Here is a 9,912-nt window from a genome sequence, read left to right on the forward strand (position 1 = left end):
CTTTTGATATTCGTAAGCCTTTGCTGCCGTTACAGAACAAAAGAGACTATGTTTCCGAAACCACTCTTCAAACAGCGGATAATAAATTAAACAGGCAATCTGATCGTGATAAAACTGGTCTTGCTGCCCCAACCTCCTCAACAGCTATCGAAATTAACAGCAATATTGAACAGAATCAGTCTGATTTAGCAATTACAAATTTAAACAGCTCTCAACAAAGGTCTAGCTCAAGAATCTCATCTAGTGCCAGTTCTTCAGATTCCAGCAGTTCTTCGTCTTCTGATTCAAGCAACTCATCGGATTCCGAATCAGAAAGTCGTGACGTAGCAGGCGTTATCATATCAGATCCAGTGGTAGAAAATAACATAATATCAGTCTGTCTCTCAAATGAGATTGCACCTTCTAACCAGAATCCTGAAACAAGCTTCAATTCAGAGGCAAATTCCAGAACTATATTAGACACTACTGATCCTGATAATTCTGCAGTCCTTTCACCATCATCAAATACAATAAAATTAACCCGAAAACGTAAGCTAAATCCAGAAAAATGGTTATGCGTACAAGCAAAGACATTGAGAAATAGAGGACAGGAATACACATCAAAATGTGGTAAAATTGTGCCAGAAAAATCAATGAAGACTCCATGTGGTGAGAAGTGCAAACAAAAATGTACGAATAAAATATCAGAAACCCAGCGAAAAGAGATTTTTGATACTTATTGGAGCCTAGGCGACCTGCAAAGACAAAGAGAGTACATATTGAGACATACTTCAACTATTAAACCAAGATATTCTTACAAAGTTCATAACAGTAACCACGGGAATAATAATGCTTTTTATTTGACAGTAGATGGCGAACGTATTAGAGTATGTAAACAATATTTTAAGGCCACCTTAGCTATATCTGATCGCCCTATTAGAACAGTTTTCGAAAAAAGTCAGCCATCGGGATCTTTGGAGCAAGATAAACGTGGGAAACACGGCAACCATCATGCTATAGATCCAGCCATTAAAGAAGGTATTAGAAAGCACCTTGATTCAATACCGAAAATAGAGAGCCACTATTGTCGAGCGGATACTAAACGTGTATACATAGATGGTGGTAAGACTAGCAGATTTGCATCGAGATTATGTGGCTGAATGCCAATCGAAGGGTCTACCGAGCGCAACTTACATTATGTATTATAATATATTTACGTATGAAAATAATATTTCATTTATAATTATAACTATAATTTTACTGTGTGCAATTTAAAAAATAAGGATGTCACTTGTTTTGTTTGGCACGAAGGCCAAGCAAAAAGAGGGGCTGTTGAGATTGGGACTTGCGTTCTGGAGTACATTAAAAATTTAAAACAAACTGCTGATAACCTTGATTCCAAGCTAGATTTAGTGTTCTATTCCGACAATTGTTGTGGACAACAAAAAAATCATTACATAATAGCACTTTATATGTATATAGTTCATCATTTTGATTATATCAACACAATCACACATAAATTTTTAGTTAAAGGGCACACACAGAATGAGGGCTACAGTGCTCATTCTGTGATTGAAAGGCAAATACAGAAAACTTTGAAATCAGGCCCTATATATACTCCAGACCAGTATACCCACATAATTAGGAATGCTAAGAAAACAGGTACGCCATATAAAGTTCACGAACTGAGTCATGATGATTTTATTGATATAAAAAGTTTAGCTACTTCCATAGGCAAAAATTATACTAAAAATACAGAAAAAGAAATAGTTAAAATTACAGATGTTGTCGTTTTAAAAGTGGAAGCAAAAGATACAGAAAATTACTCAATTTATTATAAAAATTCATACGAAAGTGATGTGTTCAAGAAAGTGATAGTTGAAAATATTGGAAAAACAAGAAACAGTAGCACTAGTAATAAAAATATTTCACTAAAGAAAATTTACAAAACTAAAATGATGATATGTGAGAAAAAGAAAAAAGGCCTACTTACTTGGCTAAATAAAAAACTTATTCCCAGATTTTACGCCCCATTTTTTGAGAATCTATAAAAGTATTTTTTCATAATAGTTATAGTTCGTATACCTATGGAGGTACAGACATAGTTTTTTTACCATTTCAGAAACTTATAAGACTATTTTTGTACATAGTTTTACATTTTTTTTTGAAGTTTGTGTTATTTTATTTGATTTTAGTGGTTCAATAAAAGATTGTTTTATTAGAAAAAAGTTTATGTTTTGTTAAAGTGGGCTTGTGGCATTAGTCATACATAATTTGTGGTAGGAGATTGTTATTAAAACATTGTTTCTGTTAAACAGATACTAGCTAATATTTGCAATTTTGGGTGTAGTGTGTATTCTGTAAAATAAAGTAATTTACTAATGAGTATTTTCTGTGATCTTTTTAACGTTGAAGACTGATAGAAAGTTAGCCATACAAAACAAGGTATGCCATTATGTAATAAATATACATAAGTTTTGTATTTCACTTTCTTTAGAATAGCAATGTAATTGTAAATGTTACATTATTTTGAAAAATCCACTCCAAAAGATTTGCATCAAAAATACATGAGTCATTGTATAAAAATTGCTTAGCCTACTACATATTTTGTTCTATTAGGAATAGTGTCATTGTTCACGAAAGGATGTTGTCAAGTTAAAGGTCATTCTATGGTTTATGCCAATGTTGATAATAATTCAATTTTAAACTGTTTGACGTATGTCTGAAGCACGCTATTTTTTACAAGTTTATGTGTTATTTTTGTACTGAAAGAGTTAAGTAGGTCAATAATATAAGAACATTTCTTAGATTATACGTTGATTTTTGCTAATTTCAAAGGATTCCCATTATTAAAATAAAAGATACAAATAAGTCAATTTTTTGTTTTATTTAAACTGCTCTCCTGAAAAAAGCAAATTAAAGCAGCGAACTATCGAAAACGTTACTAATAACACTTATAAAGAATTCGAAGTGATCTTGATAGTGTGGCGGAACGCCGCGCGGTAGGTATTCGGGAGTTTTCGTGGTAGCTCGAGTTCTTTCGGCTGTCGGGATTCGCCAGTGCGTTCGGGACCCTGTCGTAGGCACCACGCGCGTACGCATCGCGGTAACTCGCACACCACGCCGCGTGGTTATGTTTAAATTGTTGATTTGTGTAAGATCTAATATAAACGATATTTCATATATGCGGGTTTCATTTTTATACCAGGAACCCCCATAATAGCAATAGAAACAGTCCGATTAACGTCGAACCGAGCCAAGGACAGAGTCCTCGCAGGAGGCACCCTCGGGTCGACGTCTCACACCTTCCTCCCGATGGCGACCTTCTCATGGCGAGCTTTCGTGCTCGCCCCACTGCCCTGAAGACGCCGTAGCAACCCCTCAGGTAGTCATCGGCAAGTGTCAATCCGAAAAAGTAAAAAGTGATAGCAATAGTAGTTTTATTGTGTGCTGTGGTGTGTTACGTGTGCGTCATGCATTGTCGCAGAAATTTTAAGCGCAGGTGCGCCACCAGCGCACCTGCTGTCTTTCTATAGTTAAAGGCGTAAGGAATAACACAATATACATTTCTTTTTTTTATGTAATAATAATTATTTTGTGCTTAATTGTAATAGGTATGCAAATTGTTTTTGATACCTGAGTGGATAACGTATTGTTATTGTAAAAAGTAAAGAGATAACGTGGGAATTTGTGTGAGTGTTATTTATTTTTTGTGTCATCAGTAATTTTATTGTAAGCAAATGTATCATGTAACTGGTAATATAATAAGAATATGCATGTAGCAGATAATATGCACTTTCAAGATAAAAATAATGTTAAAATTCAAAATTCATTTATTTCAAGTAGGCCTAATACAAGCACTTTTGAAACGTCAAGTCTGTCCGTGTGTAGTGACTCTACCACCGGTTCGGAAGGCAGATTCTACCGAGAAGAAGCCGGCAAGAAACTCAGCAGTTGCTCTTTTCCAACATCAAAAATTTACATTTTATATTTTAACATTCATTTTTCTAACTTGTGAGAGATGAAAGCGGAGCCGGATGCTTCCAAGCAACCTTGTCATTAAGAAACTCATCAATTGTATAATAACCTCGCTGTAATAAATGTGTTTTAACACATTCTTTAAACTTATGGATTGGTAGGTCCAAAATTACTTTAGGAATCATATTATAAAAGCGTATACTCAATCCCACAAATGACTTCTGCACCTTTCGCAGACGATATGCAGATGTCACTAATTTATGACCATTTCTTGTAAGTCGACTGTTTATATCCACTTTTTGTTTATAAAGACTAATATGTTGTCTTACAAATACTATATTGTTATAAATGTATTGTGAGGCTACCGTAAGTATACCAATTTCTTTAAATTTTTCACGGAGGGATTCACGTGATTTAAGTTTATATATTGACCGTACAGCTCTTTTCTGCAATATGAATATAGTTTCAATATCAGCAGCTTTGCCCCATAATAAGATCCCGTAAGACATCACACTATGAAAGTACGCGAAGTAAACAAGTCTTGCTGTTTCTACGTCAGTAATCTGTCTAATTTTCCTGACGGCGTAGGCAGCCGAGCTTAGTTTACCTGCTAGTGTATCTATATGGGTACCCCACTGAAGCTTACAATCCAAGGTTATGCCCAGAAAAACTGTGGAATCTTCCATTTTTAGTGATTCTCCATTTATTATTATATTTTTATTAACTTTCTTTACATTTGGTAAAATAAATTCCACACACTTAGTTTTTTTTGCATTTAAAAGTAAATTATTGACAGTAAACCAGTGCGACACATGCGACATAGCACGGCTTACATCGTCAGAGTTGTCTCTACCTCTATCAGTTTTAAAAATTAGAGATGTATCATCAGCAAACAGTACAATGTCACAGGTTTCACTGACATGGTGTGGTAGATCATTTATATACACCAAAAATAGAAAGGGACCCAAGATTGAACCCTGTGGGACACCCATTGACGTAGCCGACCCCTGCGACTTAATGTCTTTTATGCAAACCCTTTGGGTTCTGTCACTGAGATAAGAGGCAACCAAATTTAGTGCAACGTTTTTGATACCATAATGGGCTAGTTTAAAAAGCAAGGTTTTATGATCGACACAATCGAATGCTTTGGATAGATCACAAAAAACACCAATGGCATTCTGCGAACGTTCCCAGGCATCGTACACATGTTTTAAAAGTTTAGCGCCTGCATCCGTGGTGCTACGACCTTTAGTAAAACCGTACTGCTCCGGATGTAGTACGTTATTTACATTGAAGTGATTCAAAAGTTGATTTAATATAATTTTTTCAAAGACCTTACTAAGAGCTGGTAAGATTGAAATGGGTCTGTAATTGTTAATGTCGTTTTTATTGCCAGATTTAAATAGAGGTATAAGTTTACTATGTTTCATTAAATTTGGAAAAGTACCTCTATCAACACATTCATTAAAAAGTATGGCTAAGTAAGGGGCAATAACGTCTATAATGTTAGATATTACCATTACAGACATACCCCATAAACAACCGGTTTTCTTCTGTTTCAATAACTTAAAATTCTTTATTATATCATATGCAGATATATGTTTAAAATTAAATAAAACGTTGCACTCATTAACGTTGTTCCTCAATAAACTCTGAGCTGCAGTAGGTGAAGAATTAAGTGAATCAGTCAACAAAATAGGAACACTCAGAAAAAAGTTTTCAAGGGTACTTGCAACCTCACTGTCAGCGGTAACTTTATTATCATTAATAATTAATTCAAAGTTTACGTTGCGAGATTTAGCTTTCCCAGTTTCATTATTAACAATTTTCCAGGTTGTTTGTACTTTGTTATCCGATTTTATGATTTGATCCTTAAAGTATAGCGACTTAGCATGAAAGCAAACGTTCTTAAACGTTTTAGAGTACATTTTTACGTGTTGTAGGAAAGCTGGAGTATGGTTATATTGTTTTTCACCATAGAGCTCATACAAATTATCTCTACTTTTGTATATGCCAATAGTTGCCCAATCGCTAAACTTTATTTTTTTATTGAAATCTATATGTTTGAAATTGAATATTTTGTTAAATTCATTTTCTATAATATTAAAAAACGTACCATAAATGCTGTCAGGATGACCGTTCTTCAAGACAAGGGCAGGAATTTTGGATGATATTTCACCTTTGAATCGCGTCAATTTGCTCTTAGTTATCGGCCTACACTTGACAATATGTTTATCTTTGTTTATATTATTCAAAACAGTAATTTGTTGGCCACAATGATCTGATCTTAAGTTGGTTATTATCGATTTACCTAAGATATCACAGTTGAGAAAAATATTATCTAAACACGATGCTGAGGTTGCTGTGATTCTAGTAGGTTCACTAAAAGCATAATTTAAATTAAAACATTTAAATAAGTTTAGCAACCTAGTCGTAGTTGCATTACTAAGTAAAATATCAACATTAAAATCCCCGCATACTATTGCTTTTTTTGTGGATACAGACAATCGCTTAAGCACATCTTCCATTACATCCTCAAAAAGGCTAAAATCACCTGAGGGGGGACGATATACACACACTATTATAAATCGCTCCAGCTCCACACAAGATAGTTCTACAGTGCGTTCAACAGAAAGACTAACTATGTCTTTTCGCTCCTTACAAGTTATATTATTGTGTACAAAAATTAAGGACCCACCATGAATTGCAGTCCTTCTGAAGAACACACTTGACATTTTGAAATTCCTTAAGATAACTGCTGGATGTGCACCAGTGAGCCAATGCTCAGTAATACACAGAATGTGTATATTGAGTTTTTCCACAAACAGTTCTATTTCAATTTCTTTGCCGGTTAAGCTCTGTATATTTTGATGTACAATGTTCATATTGGAGAGCTTCTCCGTTGTCTGGCTATCTAGTTTAAATAATTATAAGAAATTTTCTTAGTACTTGAACAAGTACTTGGGTCATTATCAGAAATATTGGTACCTAAAGTACAATTTGTAAAGTTGTCAATAGACTTAGTTACAACACTTGTAACTGTATCATTTAAATTGTAAGCTAATAATGAGGCTATATGTTGCTTACATTTTTTTGACAGATAAAAAGTATCCCTAGTCAATAACAGTGGTGAAATAAATTTATTCACATCAAAATAAAAAACTGCCTCACTATGACGGCATGTCAAGTTATAAATTAATAAATTTAAATTATAAATTTGCTTATTTCGCTTAGAACAAAGTGTGCCACAGTACGGAAAGGCACACATAACAAATCTACATTTAGATTTTTCATGCAAAGCCAGCAATTTTTCTACACATCTTATAATTTGTGTCTTTTTTACATTTAAGCTGTCTCCTAACAAAAATATAACATTTTTATTTACATCTAAACTGTCTATGTTCAAACTATCAATAAGATAGTCTAAATTAGCCCCCGGTGAACATCTATTAGTCACTGAGTGATCTAGGTAACAGTTCATAATAGGACCAAAACCTTTACCTAGCTTGTCTGAAATTACTAAAGTGTGTTTTTTATGCTTACTTGATAAATTATAATCTAAGGATGTAGTGACAGGAATAATACTTTCACACTGCTCTTGGCAGGTCTCTAGCTTATTAGAGGACAAAATACTACTACTTAAGTCTAGGTTAGCCGTAGGTATATCTTGAGAACATTGACATTTATTTGCCAATGACTCAAAACGAGCCATATTGTAGGTACCTAGAGCTAACAACTCATCAGCTGCCAGAATTTGTTCATCAATCTGCTTTTTTGACAGCTCATATTTAATAGTCATAGTTTTAAGTGAGTCTTCCAGCTGTTGAATAACATCATTTAAGGTTTGGATTTCACTCTCATATTTTTCCCTGCTACTTTGAAAAGAAAGAGAAAAGGTATTTAACTTATTTAACAAAACTGAACGTTCTTTTCTTAGTATCAGGTTTTCACTGCTTTTCTTCTGGTTTTTTACTAATTTTTGAGTTTTTTTTATTATTTTACTAATTCTAATGTATTTTTTTATTTTACTGTGGCTATTTAAAAAGGGGAGATCTATTTGAGGCTTGGTTTTTTTAACACAAGGGCTATCACAAGTCAGATCGATGCACACTGGCATTGTTGAGGATGAAGTAAGTAGTTCATCATATAAGTTATTTGTTGATTGCATTTCAACATTTTGTAATTGTGACTGAAGGTCATCAATAGTTTTATGTGCGCTACATAATTCACCCACCAACATAGTAATTCTTCCTGTTATTTGATATTACTTTGTACGTGGCGGTTTTTTTAAATAGAGCATATTTCACCGAGCCATCTATAAATAAAGGTAAATCAGGATTCCGGGCATCAGGTATTGTCACATACAATCAGAATATTTTTTCTGATGAAGATTTTACCGCAGCTGAAGTCTTAACCCACTCTGAAGTAATTATTCAAGAAACATCAAGTGTCATCCGATCTACGTCTGCTCCAATAGATCTACCATCTATATAATCTGCTACATTACCGTGTAATTTATCGATTACTTTAACACCATCTACATCGTCTGCAGAAATACATCATATGCCGTCAATATCATCCATAGCAGTTGATGCAATACCGTCGCCTTCATCAGCAATGTTAGCTTCCATTACCTATCAAAATTATTCGTGAAAAGGACGTGAGAAAAGGACGAATAAAGCAACACGCAGAAGTTATGACATCAACACCCGCTTATTTGTTTTCTTTTTAGTTTTCCTAATCCTAAGGTTGCCTGGCAGAGATAACTACTTAGCGATAAGGCTGCCTTTCGTATCCTGCTTCATTCTTCATGTGTTTGTTCTTTTTTTTGTCTCGTCTGAGTGGTGTACAAATAAAGAGTATAAATAAATAAAAAATAAAAATAAATAAGATAGCCTTGTTGAAAAAGAAAATAAGAAAGCATTTAGAGCATCAAAAGGAAAACACCTTAGCACGAAGCAGAAACCTAAGAAAGATATTGCGAATAAGGCCAACAGGCGCGTACTTCACGATCTAAACACATCTTCAGAATCAGATATTAGTCTTAATCAGATTTGTGACTATGATGAAGACGATTTGAATAAATGTCGGAGTCCGTTCCTCTTAACTCCGACTTTCCGAAATGTATTAGTGCCAATCATGAAAAGTATGGAGCTTTAGTATCAGTATTTCATCCAATCTTAGCTTCGGACGGTGCATAGAATTCAAAGCTAAAACTGCTAACAAAAAACTTGGCATCCTTAACAAAGTTAAGCGCTACTTCACGCCGGAACAGCTTGCTCAAGTTCGGTCGTGCATGGACTATTTCCACTGAAAGTTTCACCTAATTCTTCCTTCAATGAGAGATGAGATTCTTTTATAATATGATCTGCACACCTTCTTCTAAATATAATCCCAAGAACGAACAAGGAACTATTGAACCTAAACCCTGCCCAGATTTGAGCAAAAATTTGCAAGCTGAAGACTCTAATGCTGGAATGAGTGGACACAGCTCAGGATGATGAATCTAGTTCTGATACTTCGTATAATCTTAATAGTGAATCTGACAGCTCGAATTTACTGTCTGAAGCTTTTTCCGAAGACGAAGGTAGGGATATTATACAAAAGCCCTCTACTAGCATTAATCATAACGAAGACGAGTGGCAAGATATTTCCAATATAACACCCAAATTTGAAGAACATTTTGGTAATAGCCAGATATTTGTACCTTCTGATATCAAGAATCCAGATGAATATTTCAGATTGTTCCTAACAGATGACATAATTGACAACATTGTTCTTGAAACGAACAAGTATGCAACTAAATGTATTGAATCCGACGTTATGCTTTATACTGGAAAAGAAGACAGTGGCCGTGATATTAATCACGCACAAAATGTTTTAAAACTTATCAATAACAACAAATATAAAAAGGGCATAGATTATAGTGACCAAATGTCCTCGTACTACTACACT

This window comes from Pararge aegeria, chromosome 22, assembly GCF_905163445.1.
Source record: "Pararge aegeria chromosome 22, ilParAegt1.1, whole genome shotgun sequence".
Taxonomy (NCBI): domain Eukaryota; kingdom Metazoa; phylum Arthropoda; class Insecta; order Lepidoptera; family Nymphalidae; genus Pararge; species Pararge aegeria.